Genomic DNA, 19,627 nt, shown 5'->3' with positions numbered 1-19,627 from the left:
ACTCTTTGACGGCGTCCAGATGCATGCCGGGCCAGTAATGCCCGGCATTCATGATTTTGGCCACCACCATGCGTGGTCCGGCATTTATGCCACATATGCCCTCGTGTATCTCTCGGATGAGGTATGTGGCATCCTGCGGGTTGACGCATCGCAGGAGTGGCCCTAGGTATGATTTTCGGTATAAGATACCGTCTCCCATTTGATAGTGGCACGCTTTGTGTTGTAACTTGCGTGCCTCTGACTTGCTTTCGGGAGTCACACCTGATTGCAGATATGCGATAATAGGTGTCATCCATGATGTTGTACCGTATTGAATGACGTTGACTTGGCGCAGGGGTACCGAAGGATTTTGCAGAATTTCGATGCGTATCTCCTTTGCCAAGTGCTGGAAGCTGGTGGATGCGAGTTTTGATAGTGCATCCGCGGACTTGTTTTCACTTCGATTAATATGTCGGATATTGAACGAAGCGAATTTGGATGTTAGTTGCAGGGCTTGCTCGAGGTAGAGGATCATGATGTCCCCTTTTGCGGCATAGTCGCCGCGTATTTGTCCAGCAACCAACAAAGAGTCGACGTGTGCTTACAGGTGTTGCACGCCGAGTTTGACTGCTAAACGTAGTCCCGCTAACAGGGCCTCATATTCTGCCTCGTTGTTTGTGCTTTTGAAATCGAGGCGGATTGCATATGTAAGCTCTTGGCCGTCAGGGCTGACGAGTCGCAGACCTGCGCCCGCACCTTCCTCGTTGGAGGCACCATCGGTAAATAGTGCCCATGTTTCTGAGGAAGATGGTGGTGGTGTAGGATTTTGTGCTTCTTCGCATTCTTGGATGCGATTCACCGGTAATTCGGCGGCGAATTCAGCTAAGACTTGGCCTTTAATCGCGGGGCGCGGTTTGTAGTGTAGCGTGTGTGCGCCCAGCTCGATTGCCCATTTTGATAATCTCCCAGAGATGTCAGGTTTGGATAGGATCGGGCCGATCCTGTAATTGGTTAGCACTGTGATGACGTGATTTGCGAAGTAGCGTCGTAACCATCTTGAAGCGTGCACCAATGCTAGCACCAACTTCTCCATTATTGAGTACCTCGTCTCTGGGTCGTTGAGCATCTTGCTGATGTAATAGATGGGTGTTTGAACCCCCTCCCGTTCCACTATCAATACTACACCCACCGCGTTGTCCGCGGCGGATAGGTATAATATGAGTGGCTCATCCTTGCGTGGTGCGGTTAAAGTTGGGAGTTGTATCAAACACTCCTTCATTTCCCGGAAAGCGTTTTCAGCCTCTGCGGTCCACTGGAATTGTTCTTTCTTTAAACAGTTCCGCAGGGTCTTGATGAAAGGATAAGACTTAGCTGCATGGTTGGCTAAGAATCTGTTGAGTGCTGCTAGCCTGTCGGCTAGTCGTTGCATCTCTTTCATCGATGAAGGCGATGGCATGCGCTCGATCGCCTGAACTTTCTCCGGGTTTACCTTGAATACATCTTTAGTCACGATGAACCCAAGGAATTTGCCTTCTTCCATTCCAAACGAGCATTTCCCTGGATTGAGCTTTATGTTAACGCTTCGCAGAGTCTGGAATGTTCTTTCAATGTCTGTGAGCATGGTATCTTCCTCCATGCTCATGACGACTAGGTCGTCCATGTAGATTTCGACACTTTTGCTTATTTGGCCGCGGAAAGTGTCGTTCATCAGCTTTTGATAAGTTACGCCCGCGTTGCGCAACCCAAACGACATCTTTGTATAACAGCAATTCCCGGTGGGAGTGCGGAATGCTGTTTTGTCTTCATCCTTGACTGCCATTTGTACCTAATGGTACCCTTTGTAGCAATCGAGGAAGCACTTCCATCTGAATGGTGCGAGATTGTCGACTTTTTCGTCGATTTCTGGAAGCGCGTAACAATCCTTGAGGCAGGCTTTGTTAAGGTCTTTGTAATCGACGCACATGCGCCAGCCCCCGGACGGTTTTTCTACCATGACTGGGTTGGATAACCAAGTCTGGTATTTAACTTCCCGCAGGATGCCTGCGGAGAGCAGTTCTTCGACCTGCTCTTGCATCGCCTGGTTTTTAGCGGATCCAAGGTGGCGTTGGCCTTGGATCACCGGCTTGATACCTGGTAAGGTATTCAAGTGATGTTGCGCTATATCACGTGGGACCCCTGTCATGTCTGCGGGCGTCCATGCGAAAATATCTTGGTTCCTGAAAAGAAGCTGCTTCAGGTGCGCTTTGATGGTCGGGGACAAGGCGTGGCTCAATGTAACCTTTTGTTCTGGGTATCTTGCGTTGAGAACCCATTTTTCTGGTTGGTCGTTGGGAGTGGGCCTTGCGACCTTGGTCGGACGTACTTCGTCCGACATCATGACGTCCCTGCGGGCATAGATTATCGCGACCCCTGATTCGGTTGGGAAACCAAACGCAGAGTGGGGGACGGATGTAATCATATTGAAATCTCCTTGGGATTCTCTCCCAAGGAGTACGTCATATCTGGAGGTGTGAGGTAAAACTATGAAGTTTACCTCTTCTGTTCTTGTGTGCCTTCCGCTGGTAAGGCGCACAGGAAAAGTGATCTGGCCCAGGGGAAAGACAGTTTCCCCTGCGAACCCGGCCAATTGGTAATCTACTGCTTGCAACCGATCTTTGTCCTCCTGGTCGAACTGGTTGAAGCATTGTTCGTAGATTATATCAGAAGTACTGCCCGGGTCGATGAATAGACGCTCGGTGCAGTAATGTGCCAGTTGGCCTGAAATAACGACGGCGCGCCTATCGCGCGGTCCGCCTCGGACTTTTGGAAAGACGACTTGCTCGTCTTTCCAGTCATTGTCCGGCCTTCTCGCCGCTTTGCGCGGCCTACCTTTGCCTCCGTTGATCATGTGAGTGGAAGCAACGTACATGGTTCTCTTTCCGGAGGAGGTACCTTCGCCATGAGAGGTGATGCGCTTGGTGGGTTTTTGCCCACCTGGCAAAAGGTGTTGCAGTTTCCCCTCTTTTAAGGCCCGCTCAATCTCCAGCCGGAGACTGATGCAGTTGTTGGTGGTGTGGCCCGAGTCCTTGTGATACTCTGTGACACTCGAGGTTTTTTTCCATACGAACACTTTGTAATATCTATGTGTATATAAATATTATTAAATGGAAATGTGATTTTTGCATGACATGTGATGTATGTATGTATTATATGTATATATATGTGAGAGCCGAAACCACGACCCGAGACCACGACTCGCAACCGGGCGGTTGCGAGTGGGCCACTCGGTCTCGAGTGGGCCGTTGAGCCGAAACCGGTTTGGGCCGAAACCCCCAAGCCCAACCCGAAACCCCCTTAGTCTTGATTGACACTTGGTATATAATCCCCACTTTCCTTCATTCCTTCACTTTACACAACACACCAACACATACACTCCTTATTTCTCTCTCAACTAGAACACCCCAAAACAACATCTCAACCTTCTCCAACTTTCGGATTCAAGCAAGGGATCTCGGACAAGGACTCGGTCAAGCTCGGATCACTCGGACACTTCATCTTCTCTCATTTTCTTCCCTTGTCTTTGGCTCTTTCTTCTCCTAACCGGTTAGTGTCCTATGTTTGTGTGAAGGATGCTTTGAATGTTTGTTAAATGAAATGTTTATAAACTAGAAAATGGTTAGTTAAAATTTCTATGCATGATTTTTAGGATATTTTTGTGAGTTTGGCATTATGAGTAAACCACTATGGTTGTATGCTTGATGACATGTTTAAAATGGCTAACAAATGGTAGATCAAGAATGATTATGGCTAACCATACTATGCTTCTTTATTTCTTGCAAAGATGATGATGCTAAACATAAGATTTCGGCTATATATTGTATGTTCTTTGTTCTTGCCATGATAATCTTGTCATAAAAATGTGATTTTTGGTTCATAAAAGGTATGATTTGTTATGGTGAAAACCCTAGAAAACTATGAACATAAGAAGAACTTGTTTGAATGTTGGTTTGAAGATTTAAAATGGCAAAGTTTGATCCATATTTTATTAAAGGCAGATTAGGAAAAGTGTTTGTAGAAATCTTATTGGTAGTTTCCTAATCTGGGTCTGATTTCATATGTACAAATTGGACTGTCTTTTCTGCATCATCACGTGTGTATGAAAGTGACAGATTACGACTCGCAACGACGGCATTACGACTCGAAACCACACGGTTGCGACTCGCAACCAAAGCATGACAAGTCGAAACCTCGAGATTGCGACTCGAGACCACGCCGTTGCGACTCGCAACCAAAACGTGATGACTCGAGACCACGGTTGCGACTCGCAACCACAGCGTGACAAGCCGAGACCACCTGGTTGCGACTCGAGACCAGCTGGTTGCGAGTGGGCTGTCCATTTTGGTTATTGGGCCATTCTGTGTTAACTTGGGCTATCTGTTAAATGGACTATGTGTTGCTGTGTTCTGTTTGACTGCGTTACTGTTAGGGCCGGCCCAATAACCCCATGACTATTACTTGTATGCATGTTATGTGCCTGTATATGTTCTTACGTGATTACTTGTACACCGAACCTGACCTATACCGGTAACCATGTTAGGACGTGGTGACCAACGTGATTGACAAGTAACCTAAACCTACCGAGCAACCCAAGGTGAGTTCACAACTTAAAAGCATGCGTCCCGGTGGTTTGGGACACGAGACTAACAACCCTATCCCCTGGTAAAAGGGGATACCATTTACATACCTTCCCTAGTTATTGGGAACAAAACTTACTTTTCCTTCCCGGGTATTGGGAAACCTTTTGGTTAATTACTGTTTATACGGATTGCAACTAACGGCACTAAACGAAACTCTATCACTCAAGTCCCTACTACAAATACCGATTAGTCGCCGGGTTAGGCGAGCGGGTTATTAGTTGATAGCGCTATTTAGGTGTTTACCAGCCTCACACCGTGCCCTGGTTTGGGACGGTCGTGAACTAATGTACTCAGAAATCCGTCAATGATGATAGAACATTGACATCGGGGCATCCTGCGGATACGCAACGGTTACCTAGTGTTCGGTATTGGAAAAACAGTTTAGTCGCTAACTTTTGGGGTAGCTCCCCAGGGCATGTATAAACGGATAAATTAACCGGTGAAACAAAGTTTTTGGTAATTAAAACTGGACAACTAGTGAACTCACTCAGCATTATTGTTGACCCCTTACTGCATGCTTTGCAGGTAACCAGTGACGGAGGAGCTTGCAGCTTGAGAACGTGTAGTGTCTGTTCACCCTTGTGTTGGGTGTTACCTTATTTTGAATCATGAACTTTGTTTTAAACTACCGTACTTATGCTTCCGCTACTTAATACTGTTTTGGAACTTAAAACTTTAAACTCTGAACTTAATACTTGCTAAGCTTATGAATAGTAAGTATTACTTTTGTTATCAACTTAAGTATTCGGTATAATTGGTGGCTGGATCCTGGTCAGTCACGCCCCCGAAGCGGGTGTTATCCGCAGGTGGATTTTGGGGGTGTGACAGATTGGTATCAGAGCCATTGGTTATAGTGAACTTGGTTTTAGAAAGGGAAAAATCTTTTTGGAGAAAACCAGACTATAACCCGTGACTCGCGACGACACTACACTCCAAGTGCAAGGCTCAACACTTTTGACCTCATAGCTCGGACCAGTGTTTACTTGTTGCTTACTTTATGTTTCCTGTTATGATATACGTACTAGTATGCCTAAACTAGATAGATACACCTCTCTCTTCTATCTCATTCTCGCTACACTACGACACCACACTCATACTGTGTTTTCTGGTTATGAAGACAATGAGTGGACGCGGAAGAGGAAACATCAACATGACTCAGGCTCAGTTCACTAACCTGCTCAACACAGTGGCTGCGGCTTTTGCAGCTCACCCTATAGGTAAGCTCGTTGTTTTAGGATGTTTAGATCCTACCGCCACATCGACTTTTCGCCTCTAAACCTATACACTTCGCTTCTCACAAACAGGTCAGCATGCACCTGCGCAACCACCAGTGTGTACTTTCAAAACTTTCATGGATTGCAAGCCTCTCCCTTTCAACGGCACTGAGGGTGCCATAGGTCTGCTGCATTGGATTGAGAAAATTGAGGCTGTTTTTGCTGTCTGTGAATGTCCCCCTGCAAATTGGGTGAAGTTTGCTACTGCTACGCTTGAAGGAAGCGCGCTTTCTTGGTGGAAGGCGCAGATTCAGATGTTTGGTTTGGAAACTGCTAATGCTACTGCGTGGGAGGATTTCAAGGATATGATTAAGGATGAATACTGTCACCGGGATGACATCCACAAGCTTGAGAACGAGTACTATGAGCTCAAGATGGTTGGGTCGGAAATTGAAACTTACACCAAGCTGTCTAACGACTATGCTGCTCTTTGCCCAAACATGTCACGACCAATGTACCGAAGGATCGAACTGTATATCAAAGGTTTGGCTCCAGAGATTCGAAGCCATGTCACTACAGCCAACCACACTACCATTCAGCCGATTGTTCGACTTGCTCACAAACTTACTGATCAGGCCGTAGAAGAGGGCCGGTTGCCCAAAAGGATCAATGCTACCGTCGGAACTTCTAGTGACAGCAAGCGTAAGTGGGAAGGAAGTCAAAGCAAGGATGCTAATCCCACTCAGGCCCCAGCGCAGCAAAGGAAAACTGAAAACAACAAGGGCACTCAGCAACAGGGTGGCTACCGGGGAAGCTACCCTAAGTGCAACAAGTGTAACAAGCACCACAATGGGGCATGTAACAAGGGCCAGTGTCAGCGATGCCACAAGATGGGGCACGACGCCAAGGATTGTCGAAGCCAGTTCCCGGCAAGACAGAATCAGCAACAACCCCAACAGCAACAGCAGCAGGGAAACAACCGGGCATGTTTTAAGTGTGGAGCTGAGGGGCACTTTAAGAAGGATTGCCCTGAGCTGAACCAGAACCGCAACAACAATCAGGGAGCTGGGAACAACAATCAGAACAACAATGCTGGGAATGGTGCTAGAGGAAGAGCTTTCGTGATCGGAGCTGGTGAAGCAAGGAATGACCCTAATGTCGTGACGGGTAAGTTCCTACTCGATGATCGTTATGTTTCTGTGTTGTTTGATTCCGGTGCCGATGCTAGTTATGTATCCCTACGTATTAGTAAGAAGCTTAAGCGTCCGCTTTCGTTACTAAGTTCTCCTCATATCGTCGAGTTAGCCAATGGTAGAAACATCGAGGCCTCACATGTTGTCAAAGGCTGCAAACTAGAGTTGTCTGGTCAGACATTTACTATCGATCTTTTCCCTGTTACTCTTGGAAGCTTCGACGTCGTTATTGGTATGGATTGGTTATCCAAGCATCGCGCTGAGATCCTCTGTCAAGAGAAAGCAGTTCGTATACCTCGCCGTTCTGGCAGACCCCTCATTGTACAAGGTGGCAAAAGCGGAGAAGTCTCCGGCATTATCTCGTTCTTGAAGGCCCAGAAGTGTTTACGAAAAGGGCACACCGCTATCTTAGCACTTGTTACCAACACGCAGGAAAAGGAAAAGAGGATTGAAGACTTTCCAGTAGTGCGTGACTACCCCGAGGTATTTCCTGAGGAACTACCTGGACTCCCTCCCCATCGTCAGGTCGAATTCCAAATCGAGCTAGCTCCCGGAGCAGCGCCAATAGCTCGTGCACCTTATCGACTAGCCCCCGCAGAATTGAAGGAACTCTCTACTCAACTACAGGAACTTTTGGATAAAGGGTTTATCCGCCCTAGTTCATCACCCTGGGGAGCACCGGTACTCTTTGTTAAGAAGAAGGATGGCACGTTCCGAATGTGTATTGACTACCGTGAGTTGAACAAGGTTACCATCAAGAATCGTTACCCTCTCCCGCGAATCGACGATTTGTTTGATCAATTGCAAGGATCAAGCTACTATTCTAAGATTGACCTGCGATCAGGCTACCATCAGTTAAGGGTCCGTAGCGAAGACATTCCCAAAACTGCATTCAGAACTCGTTATGGTCATTATGAATTCCTCGTTATGCCCTTTGGAATGACCAACGCCCCTGCAGTGTTCATGGACCTCATGAACCGGGTATGCAAACCCTACCTCGACAAATTTGTGATCGTATTTATAGACGACATCTTGATCTACTCGAAAAGTCAGGAAGAGCATGAACAGCACCTACGCCTTATCCTCGAACTCCTTCGCAATGAGCAACTGTATGCCAAGTTCTCGAAATGCGACTTCTGGCTTCGAGAAGTCCATTTCCTTGGACACGTGGTTAACAAGGATGGAATCCACGTCGACCCGGCTAAGATCGACTCTATAAAGAATTGGCCTACCCCTAAGACTCCGACTGAAGTTCGCCAATTTTTGGGATTGGCAGGTTACTACCGCAGATTCATTCAGGGATTCTCAAAGATCGCTCAACCCCTCACTACACTCACTCAGAAAGGCGTCACCTACAAGTGGAATGAAGCGCAGGAATCTGCTTTTCAGAAATTAAAGGATAACCTCTGCAGCGCTCCTATTCTATCGTTACCTGAAGGAACGGACGACTTTGTGGTTTACTGCGATGCGTCTATTCATGGGCTCGGTTGCGTGTTGATGCAACGCGAGAAAGTTATTGCTTACGCCTCTCGACAACTTAAGACACATGAAAGGAACTACACAACACACGACTTGGAACTGGGAGCAGTGATATTTGCGCTTAAGATATGGAGACATTACCTGTACGGTACCAAGTGCACCATTTACACCGATCACAGGAGTCTCGAACATATTTTCAAGCAAAAGGAATTAAACATGCGACAACGTCGATGGGTTGAACTTCTGAATGACTACGAGTGCGCCATCAAGTACCATCCGGGCAAGGCCAATGTCGTGGCAGACGCCCTCAGCCGAAAGGACACTATACCAAAGCGCGTGCGAGCATTACAACTTACCATCCAGTCTAGTCTCCCTACCCAGATTCGAAATGCTCAGGTTGAAGCTCTGAAACCGGAAAACATCAGGGCTGAGTCCCTGCGAGGATCGAGACAGCAACTAGAACAGAAAGAAGACGGCGCCTACTATGTGGCAGGGCGCATTTGGGTCCCACTTTACGGAGATCTACGAGAACTTGTGATGGACGAAGCCCATAAGTCCCGTTATTCGGTACATCCTGGTGCAGATAAGATGTACCACGACTTAAGGACCACCTACTGGTGGCCTGGCATGAAAGCCCACATAGCGGCCTATGTTGGCAAATGTTTGACCTGCGCAAGAGTCAAAATCGAGTATCAGAAACCAGCAGGCCTACTACAGCAACCCGAAATCCCGAAATGGAAATGGGAACAGATTTCCATGGATTTTGTTACAGGGCTACCTAGATCTCAACGCGGGAATGATACTATTTGGGTGATAGTAGATCGATTGACTAAGTCTGCACACTTTCTGGCCATTAAGGAAACAGACAAGTTTTCTACCTTGGCAGAAATCTATTTAAAGGAAGTAGTCTCCAGGCACGGGGTGCCAACTTCTATTATTTCCGACCGAGACGCTCGTTTTACTTCCGAGTTGTGGCAAGCTATGCACAAATCCTTTGGCTCACGTTTGGACATGAGCACCGCTTATCACCCGCAAACGGATGGGCAGTCTGAACGCACCATCCAAACCCTGGAAGACATGCTTAGAGCCTGTGTGATCGATTTTGGCAAGAACTGGGAGAAGCATCTGCCGCTGGTGGAATTCTCCTACAACAACAGCTACCACACTAGCATTCAGGCGGCACCTTTTGAGGCATTGTACGGTCGTAAATGCCGATCACCTCTTTGCTGGGCGGAAATAGGTGACAGTCAGCTCACAGGCCCAGAACTAGTGGTAGACACAACGGAAAAGATTTCCCAGATCAGGCAACGCATGGCGGCAGCTCGCGACCGTCAGAAAAGCTACGCCGATAAGCGTAGGAAACCGTTAGAATTCCAGGTCGGGGACCGGGTTCTACTTAAAGTCTCACCCTGGAAGGGTGTGGTCCGTTTCGGTAAACGGGGCAAGCTGAATCCACGGTATGTTGGACCATTCGAAATTACCGAGAAAATCGGTAAGGTAGCTTATAGATTGAACCTGCCTGCAGAGCTGAGTGCAGTGCACAACGTTTTTCACGTATCTAACCTGAAGAAGTGTTTGTCGGATGAAACACTTGTGATTCCTTTTAAGGAACTGACGATTGATGAGCAGCTACACTTTACTGAGGAACCGATTGAGATCACGGATCGAGAAATCAAAACCCTCAAACGTAGCCAGATACCCCTTGTACGAGTTCGTTGGAACTCACGGCGCGGCCCAGAGTTTACCTGGGAGCGGGAGGACCAGATGAAGTCCAAGTATCCCCAGTTATTCCCAAACGAAAACCCCAGCACTGAAGCTACAACCGAATTTCGGGACGAAATTCCAAACTAACGGGGGGATGATGTGACACCCCGTTAAAACACGCTAGCTTGGCAGTGGCTGCTTCAACTTTCGGGACGAAAGTTCTTAAAACTTGGGGATTATGTGACACTCAAGGTTTTTTTCCATACGAACACTTTGTAATATCTATGTGTATATAAATATTATTAAATGGAAATGTGATTTTTGCATGACATGTGATGTATGTATGTATTATATGTATATATATGTGAGAGCCGAAACCACGACCCGAGACCACGACTCGCAACCGGGCGGTTGCGAGTGGGCCACTCGGTCTCGAGTGGGCCGTTGAGCCGAAACCGGTTTGGGCCGAAACCCCCAAGCCCAACCCGAAACCCCCTTAGTCTTGATTGACACTTGGTATATAATCCCCACTTTCCTTCATTCCTTCACTTTACACAACACACCAACACATACACTCCTTATTTCTCTCTCAACTAGAACACCCCAAAACAACATCTCAACCTTCTCCAACTTTCGGATTCAAGCAAGGGATCTCGGACAAGGACTCGGTCAAGCTCGGATCACTCGGACACTTCATCTTCTCTCATTTTCTTCCCTTGTCTTTGGCTCTTTCTTCTCCTAACCGGTTAGTGTCCTATGTTTGTGTGAAGGATGCTTTGAATGTTTGTTAAATGAAATGTTTATAAACTAGAAAATGGTTAGTTAAAATTTCTATGCATGATTTTTAGGATATTTTTGTGAGTTTGGCATTATGAGTAAACCACTATGGTTGTATGCTTGATGACATGTTTAAAATGGCTAACAAATGGTAGATCAAGAATGATTATGGCTAACCATACTATGCTTCTTTATTTCTTGCAAAGATGATGATGCTAAACATAAGATTTCGGCTATATATTGTATGTTCTTTGTTCTTGCCATGATAATCTTGTCATAAAAATGTGATTTTTGGTTCATAAAAGGTATGATTTGTTATGGTGAAAACCCTAGAAAACTATGAACATAAGAAGAACTTGTTTGAATGTTGGTTTGAAGATTTAAAATGGCAAAGTTTGATCCATATTTTATTAAAGGCAGATTAGGAAAAGTGTTTGTAGAAATCTTATTGGTAGTTTCCTAATCTGGGTCTGATTTCATATGTACAAATTGGACTGTCTTTTCTGCATCATCACGTGTGTATGAAAGTGACAGATTACGACTCGCAACGACGGCATTACGACTCGAAACCACACGGTTGCGACTCGCAACCAAAGCATGACAAGTCGAAACCTCGAGATTGCGACTCGAGACCACGCCGTTGCGACTCGCAACCAAAACGTGATGACTCGAGACCACGGTTGCGACTCGCAACCACAGCGTGACAAGCCGAGACCACCTGGTTGCGACTCGAGACCAGCTGGTTGCGAGTGGGCTGTCCATTTTGGTTATTGGGCCATTCTGTGTTAACTTGGGCTATCTGTTAAATGGACTATGTGTTGCTGTGTTCTGTTTGACTGCGTTACTGTTAGGGCCGGCCCAATAACCCCATGACTATTACTTGTATGCATGTTATGTGCCTGTATATGTTCTTACGTGATTACTTGTACACCGAACCTGACCTATACCGGTAACCATGTTAGGACGTGGTGACCAACGTGATTGACAAGTAACCTAAACCTACCGAGCAACCCAAGGTGAGTTCACAACTTAAAAGCATGCGTCCCGGTGGTTTGGGACACGAGACTAACAACCCTATCCCCTGGTAAAAGGGGATACCATTTACATACCTTCCCTAGTTATTGGGAACAAAACTTACTTTTCCTTCCCGGGTATTGGGAAACCTTTTGGTTAATTACTGTTTATACGGATTGCAACTAACGGCACTAAACGAAACTCTATCACTCAAGTCCCTACTACAAATACCGATTAGTCGCCGGGTTAGGCGAGCGGGTTATTAGTTGATAGCGCTATTTAGGTGTTTACCAGCCTCACACCGTGCCCTGGTTTGGGACGGTCGTGAACTAATGTACTCAGAAATCCGTCAATGATGATAGAACATTGACATCGGGGCATCCTGCGGATACGCAACGGTTACCTAGTGTTCGGTATTGGAAAAACAGTTTAGTCGCTAACTTTTGGGGTAGCTCCCCAGGGCATGTATAAACGGATAAATTAACCGGTGAAACAAAGTTTTTGGTAATTAAAACTGGACAACTAGTGAACTCACTCAGCATTATTGTTGACCCCTTACTGCATGCTTTGCAGGTAACCAGTGACGGAGGAGCTTGCAGCTTGAGAACGTGTAGTGTCTGTTCACCCTTGTGTTGGGTGTTACCTTATTTTGAATCATGAACTTTGTTTTAAACTACCGTACTTATGCTTCCGCTACTTAATACTGTTTTGGAACTTAAAACTTTAAACTCTGAACTTAATACTTGCTAAGCTTATGAATAGTAAGTATTACTTTTGTTATCAACTTAAGTATTCGGTATAATTGGTGGCTGGATCCTGGTCAGTCACGCCCCCGAAGCGGGTGTTATCCGCAGGTGGATTTTGGGGGTGTGACATACTCACAGTAGAGTGTGAGGTCCTGATTTTTCTTGGACTTCATTGGTTGGGCCGGTCGCAAGAATTGCGGGTCCGCAAGAAGGACCTCGCTTGGCGACATGGTGATCTCGGTCCAGTTGCGGTCCCGAGAATATTTCTTAGGTGCCCGGTTGTCCCGTTGAGGACTGCGTTTCCTCGGGTCAAACGGGTTGGTCCGCGGGACATATGGTTTGTAAATATCGTTATTCCCTACGTCCCGTTTGCGTTTATTGTTACGCTTGGACCCTTGGTTGGAAGTTTCGGCCTGGTGCTCTGCCTTTGCCATATGCGGCTCGAGGGACCGCTGTGTCTGGGCATATGTCTTGACTGCGGCCATGACATCTTCCCATTTTTTAGGCAAGCCTTCTTTGCCGGAGATGGTCATAACCATCTGCTTATCCTTCACGGCCCTGATGAAATGGTTCCGTGCCATTTGATCTGCCACGTCGCCTATTTCTAGGCACTCTTTATTGTATCGGACAACGAATGCTTCTAGGGATTCGTTGTCTCTGCGCCAGATATTCATGACGTCCAACGAGTCACGCGCGTGACGTCGTTGCTGGCTGAAATGAGCGAGGAACTTTGCATGAAAGTCCTCGAATGAGGCCAGTGATCCCACTGGCAAAGAATCGAACCAAGCCCTAGCCAGACCCGTAAGGGTCTGGGGGAAAAAATTGCACCAAGTGGGTTCGTCCCACTGGCCATTGCACCCTGCGCCTATGAAAATGTTCATGTGGTCGTCCGGGTCGGATGAACCACTGTATTTCCCAACGTTGAATGGGAATTTTGTTGTGGTAACATGGGCGTGGGCTATTCGCGGGGCGAATTTGGAGTTTTCGGCCGCAGCTTTTGGCCTATAGGGCTGGTTCTCAGGGCGTTTTGCAGCCCTGAGGTATGTGTTGCGTGGATGAGTGGGAGGTATATAGTTACGTCCTCCCGGTCTGCTGCCAGTGTCGTGTGAATCCGCGTAATATGTATGATCGTCCGGGTCGGTACGATCATACCCTTCAGTATACGGTTGCGGGCCCAACCGGCTCTGAATTTCAGAGCCATGTCGGGATGCGGACCGTCGTCTGTCCTCAACGTAAGGACCTAGGCGGGTATGCACTGGTCCCCTGGTGTGGGACCCGTACGCGGAATCATCGCGGTCTTCACGTCTGCTTCTCGAAGCTGGACGTGAATGCGCCCTGCCTTCGTATTGTAAAACACGATCGGCAGGGGTGTGCGGTGCTGGGGTCGGCCCAGCTTGTATTTGCGCTTCCGCACAAGCGCGGTTGTATGTTGCGGCCAGTAGGGTGGCCTGTTGGTCATACCAGGTGTGGGGGTCCATGTTCGGGGGGATCACAGATGCGTATTGTGATAAGTCGTGTCCGAACGTTAGGGATGGACCCCTTTGCGTTGATGTGCCGATATGGCCCGGATTTGGGTCCGGTGGGGTAGTCCCCGCATTTCCTGTGTTGGTGGGGAGTAGATTATCCCCGGTAGTATTGTTTTGGTGATCAGTCATGATTTTGAGAGAGGAAAAATGATGATCGAAAAAGTGCTAAGAGTAGCGGTGGGCGCCAATGATGAAACAATGGTTAACCGGGCAGGGTTAACTCACTGGTCTCGTCAAGAAGGGTTAATCCCTTCCTCTCGAGGATCGCTAGCTGGATCACCGGTGGGTTGATCTCCTGCACAAGGAAACAAACCGTGACTCGTAACAAGGAGGATGGGGTGGGGGGTGCTCCTTGTTACCACTCTCCGGCGTGAGAATCAGTAATTTGCTTGGGAAGCAAAGTAAGATAGTAGTAGTAGTGAGAGAGTTGTGAAGAGATACCTCAAACCTGGTTTGGGGTCGGTATTTATATAGCCGAGGAGTGAAGGAGGAGGTGGATGGATAGACTGACGGCATGCTGCACCTTTGCAGGTGTGTCAAACATGTCGGCCGGGGAGACGACGCCACGTCAGTCTGTCGCTTACGTAGACCTGACAGGTGACTGCCATTGGTTCCACTTGCACTGTGGTGTCAGTCCCACTTGTTTGAGCGTATAGGATGCGGTGCGAGCCGCATCGCTGCCTGCGGTAACATCTGATGTTATCGCGTCTCTTGCTTGTGATCAAGAAATACGCGAGATGCGGTGCTGGCCGCATCGTCGCCTGTGGTGACTGTTGCTGTTATCCAGCTTCCTTGTATTGATAGAAGTGTTCACTGGACGCGGTGCGAGGCCGCATCGCTGTGAATACTTCCGTTTTCATACATCAGATGTGATGTTATGTCGCATCACTCTACCGTTCTCATGTTCCAGGTAAGTCCTCCTTCATTACTAGATAGATTGGATTCAACCCTTGTGTCGACGCGTTCTCGCATGGGCACAAGTAGGTTGTTGGCTGGTGGGGGTTTTGATAAGGGTAATGGTCACTCGCGGTCGATGCTGACGCGAGATCTGAGACCATACCCCTTCATGTCTCTTTTTGTGACGATATTTTAGTTTGTCCATTATTGCTCTATTGTTTACTAGGTTAGAAACCCATTTAATGGTTAAATAAAGTAAATATTAAATAGTTAGTATAGTAATGAGAATATAAGAATTATAAAACGATAGTATCTTTTAATAAACTTTTTAAATTGAGAAATATAATTTAAGTTCAGAAATATAATATGAACAAGTGAAATTAGTAAACGTAGAAAAAATAAGGGCTTTTATAATAGTGACTCGTAATGCAACAATTACTTATTTATTAGGTGTATATATATTTATTTTCATTTTCAATATATACAAACCAAAAAATCGGCGGGAATAGTTAAACCATTTGGTTGGCTGGCGGCCAACCCTTTTCTTTCTTTCTTTTTTTTTCATAACTAGGGTTAAGATCCGCCCGTGTTGCGGTGCGGGTACATCGTAAACATTGAATGGATTAGTCCAAACGTTATATGATGCATTAACCATATGAAAACACACATTTCGACGTATCCAGTTAAACTCAGTGTAACATGTATAAGCATTGTGATTGGATCAAACATAAAGTAAGTCAAATTCACATCGAACAATCATAATATATTATATGTGACCCAACTCATACATAGAAAACGTAACGGGTATGAAGGAAAATATGCACATGTAATCGAAAGGGATTAATTAGAGCTTTCGAAAAAAATGGAGAAAAGAAACCATAATTTGACTTCACTCGGTTCGAAACAAACTTTACGAAACATACATAAAATAAACACCAAAACATATTATATTTGACATGAATCATTTCCCAAAATAGTTTACGTCGAAACGTAGAACAACTTGAATTTATACGAAAACGTACATAAAAATATACACGTAAAAATGGTTTCTTTAAACGAAAACGTATTATATTTGACCTGACTTGTCTATAAAAAAAAGTATACGTCGGGATGTAGAACAAATCATATTTATACATACCCGTACATAAAATATGCACGTAAAAAATAGTTTTTAAGTAAAGGAAGTATAGGGGTAAACCGAAACAAAATATTAGTAAAAAAATTAATAGGTTAAAAAGGTTTGTAAAACCGTGCCAAGTAGCACCAATGCCACAACCACATCGACTCTCAACATCGTAAAAATAAAATAGATAAAATGGTAAAAATTACACTAAACGAAGCAGATTAAAACCGTTGAACCACGCACACCCGTTACAGTGTGTTAATGTGAAGAAATTAACCAGAAACGTAAAACTTAGAAAATAATAACTTAGTCGATCCAGGACCCGCCCGTTACGGCGAACTTTTCAAAACGGAAAATGGGGATGTGTTGTGACGGGTCTGTCAGATATGAAAAATTAGAGCAAAAAACGTTGAACCTCACATGCACGCTACGACATGTTAACTCGCAAAATTTAGAACGAAATGCAAAACGAAAAACTTGCGAAAGATAAAAAGTATGGGGGACCAAAGTTGTAAATAATAAAGTGTTGTGTTAAATTACAGAAGATGAAAAACTTTGAGTTAAAAGTAAAAAATTTCGAATGGGTTAAAATGTAAAAGATAAAACTTTTAGGTTAGAAAGTGAAATATCAAAGTTTTTTTTTTTTTTTTGAAAAACTCCCTAAGCTTGAGGTACAAGTGCTAATGCACTAAAAAAGTTGCTAATTTATATATGGAATAATATAGTTATTTATTTTTTGCATAATATAGTTATTTATAACTTCTGTTAAATTACAATTTATCCTCTGCCTAAAATTACGATCTTGTTCCCAGTTTGAAATTAAATTTACGCTTTGCCCCCAACTTAAATTTACGATTTTGCCCTCAGTTAAAAAAATACGATTTTCCCCTGGTTAAAAAAAATATATTTTTGCCCACAGCTACAATCTTGCCAAATTTCAATTTGGTTCTCAGTTTAAAATTACAATTTCGCCCCCAGTTCAAAATAACATTTTCTTTTGCCTCCAGCTAAAATTTACGATTTTGCCCTCGGTAAAAATTTACGATTTTGCCCTCAATTCAAAATAAAAAAATGGTTTTGCCCTCAGTTCAAAATATTATTTTACCTTTAGTTTAAAATTACGATTTTACGCCATCTAAAAATTCCATTGTTTTTTTTGGCAAAACTATGGTAGTGTTTTATTTTACTTGGTTGACTCAATTTAGTTTTTATTCGTGCCAAACAGGTGCCTAGCACTCGCTAATTGGTACTGATAAATTATTGTTTTGCCCCCAACTCTAAATTACACGCTTGCCGTCGCTGTAGTTATTTTTGTATCATAACTATGATAGTGTTTTCCTTTACTTCGTTAACTCGATGTATCTTTTTTTATATCGTGTTATAAGTAGCATGTATAACTAACCGAAATAAATGCGTACATATTATTAAACTAAGAAATTTTCGGTTTAGCGCCCCGCAGCGCGGGCGGCGCATAACTCTAGTTAAACAATATATCACAGATAGCAGGCTTCGACTCAACAGATAGCATTTCTTATTTGGGCCATCACAGATGGGCCAAGTACCAAACATACATAACCTTTTCATGTATTGTTAACAATATTATGGGCTTTCACAATACTTCCTAGATATCTAAATTTTTCTTCATGCTCCTATAAATGTGCTCGCATTTAAACCATGGTAATGAAAACTGCTAAAAAAATAACAACAAACGATTATAATGTAAAGAGACAAGAAAATAAACATAAAAAGAACATAATCACAAACTACTAACAAACCAACACACACTTAGAAGCAATGTAAAATTACAGATACATAGAGTGGTTCTTTTTCACTACCAATTCAAACCACTCTTACAAAACACAAAACATATGCCTTTGGGTCAGAGAATATGAATCCAAATAAGTTACATCCAACTTAAACTCTTTCTAATTGATAAATGATAATTGTTATATTAGTAAAGTAATGGAAATTACATCGAAAAGGTAAACGGTGTCAGAACTTCAAAGATTGAATCACAAAACAAGATAAAATGCAGATTTATTACAAGACTTCTTCAAATAACAGTACAAGGAACTAGCCACTCATCACAGATTGACAGGCTTTACAACTGAATCAAAGGATTTGAACAAGAACCAAATGATTCCTCACGTATGTACGTGTGAGGGATTTGTAAATAGAAGGGTTTGAGAAGGAGAAACAATGAAAGGCGGTGCACATGATCCCGAGGCAGGGTCCCTCTTAAATAGCACAAGACCTTTAAGCCCACAAGCATAAGCAGCCCAGCAATAAGCTCCAAGCCCAAACGAACAAAACCTCAAAATGAGACATATAAGAGCAACGGTTAGAAAATATAAAAGGGAACAAATAAATAGACAAAAATAGAACATTTAAACTGAATATATTATAATTTTGACATCCCTCCTCAGTTTAAATGTTTAAACAGATTTGTAAGTCCTAAGGACTTACACATTTCGTCATGATTTCTTGGCAGCAGCCCTTTTGTAAACATATCCGCGAGTTGAAACTCTGTTTTTATACCGGCTGTCTTGATAATGCCAGCAGCTATTTTTTCTCTTAGAAAAATAGATCTACCTCAAAATGTTTTGTCTTATCATGAGATACAGGATTAGCAGCTATAGATAAAGCTGCCGTATTGTCACACCTAAGAGTTACCGGAAGGTCAACCTTTATCTTTAATTCCCTTAAGATATTTATTAGCCACAGAATTTCACATGAAGCACTGCACATAGACCTGTACTCAGCTTCCGCCGAGGAACGAGAGACAACACTTTGTTTCTTGCTTTTCCAAGAAACTAAAGAGTTCCCAAGAAAAATACAGAACCCTGTGACAAATCTTCTACTGTCAATGCACTTAGCCCAGTCTGAATCAGCATAGGCAGATAATTTAAACGAATCACTTTGTTTAAACATGATTCCGCAACCGGGAGCATTTTTTAAGTATCTCAGCAGCCTAAAGGCAATCTGAGAGTGAGCTTTGGTTGGTTTATGCATGTATTGGGACAGATAATGAACAACGTAGGCAATGTCAGGTCGTGTGTGGGAAAGATAAATAAGTTTGCCTACAAGTTTTTTGTCACACCCCAACCGATGGCGGAATCATCGGGGCATGGCACTGAGCGAAACAGATTGTCCAGAAGTTTCCATAACAACTATCATCACTATTTAGTTTAAATAACACGTCCCATACCGTGTCCCAAATAATAAAAAAAATTATTACAGATGACAACCAGTCAAATATTCTGTTCCGACAACTCAGATTTAAATGAATAATATAAATA

The sequence above is a fragment of the Helianthus annuus genome, chromosome 16, assembly GCF_002127325.2.
Source record: "Helianthus annuus cultivar XRQ/B chromosome 16, HanXRQr2.0-SUNRISE, whole genome shotgun sequence".
NCBI lineage: Eukaryota > Viridiplantae > Streptophyta > Magnoliopsida > Asterales > Asteraceae > Helianthus > Helianthus annuus.
The sequence above is the reverse complement of the archived record's forward strand: the minus strand, read 5'-3'. Positions refer to the sequence as shown.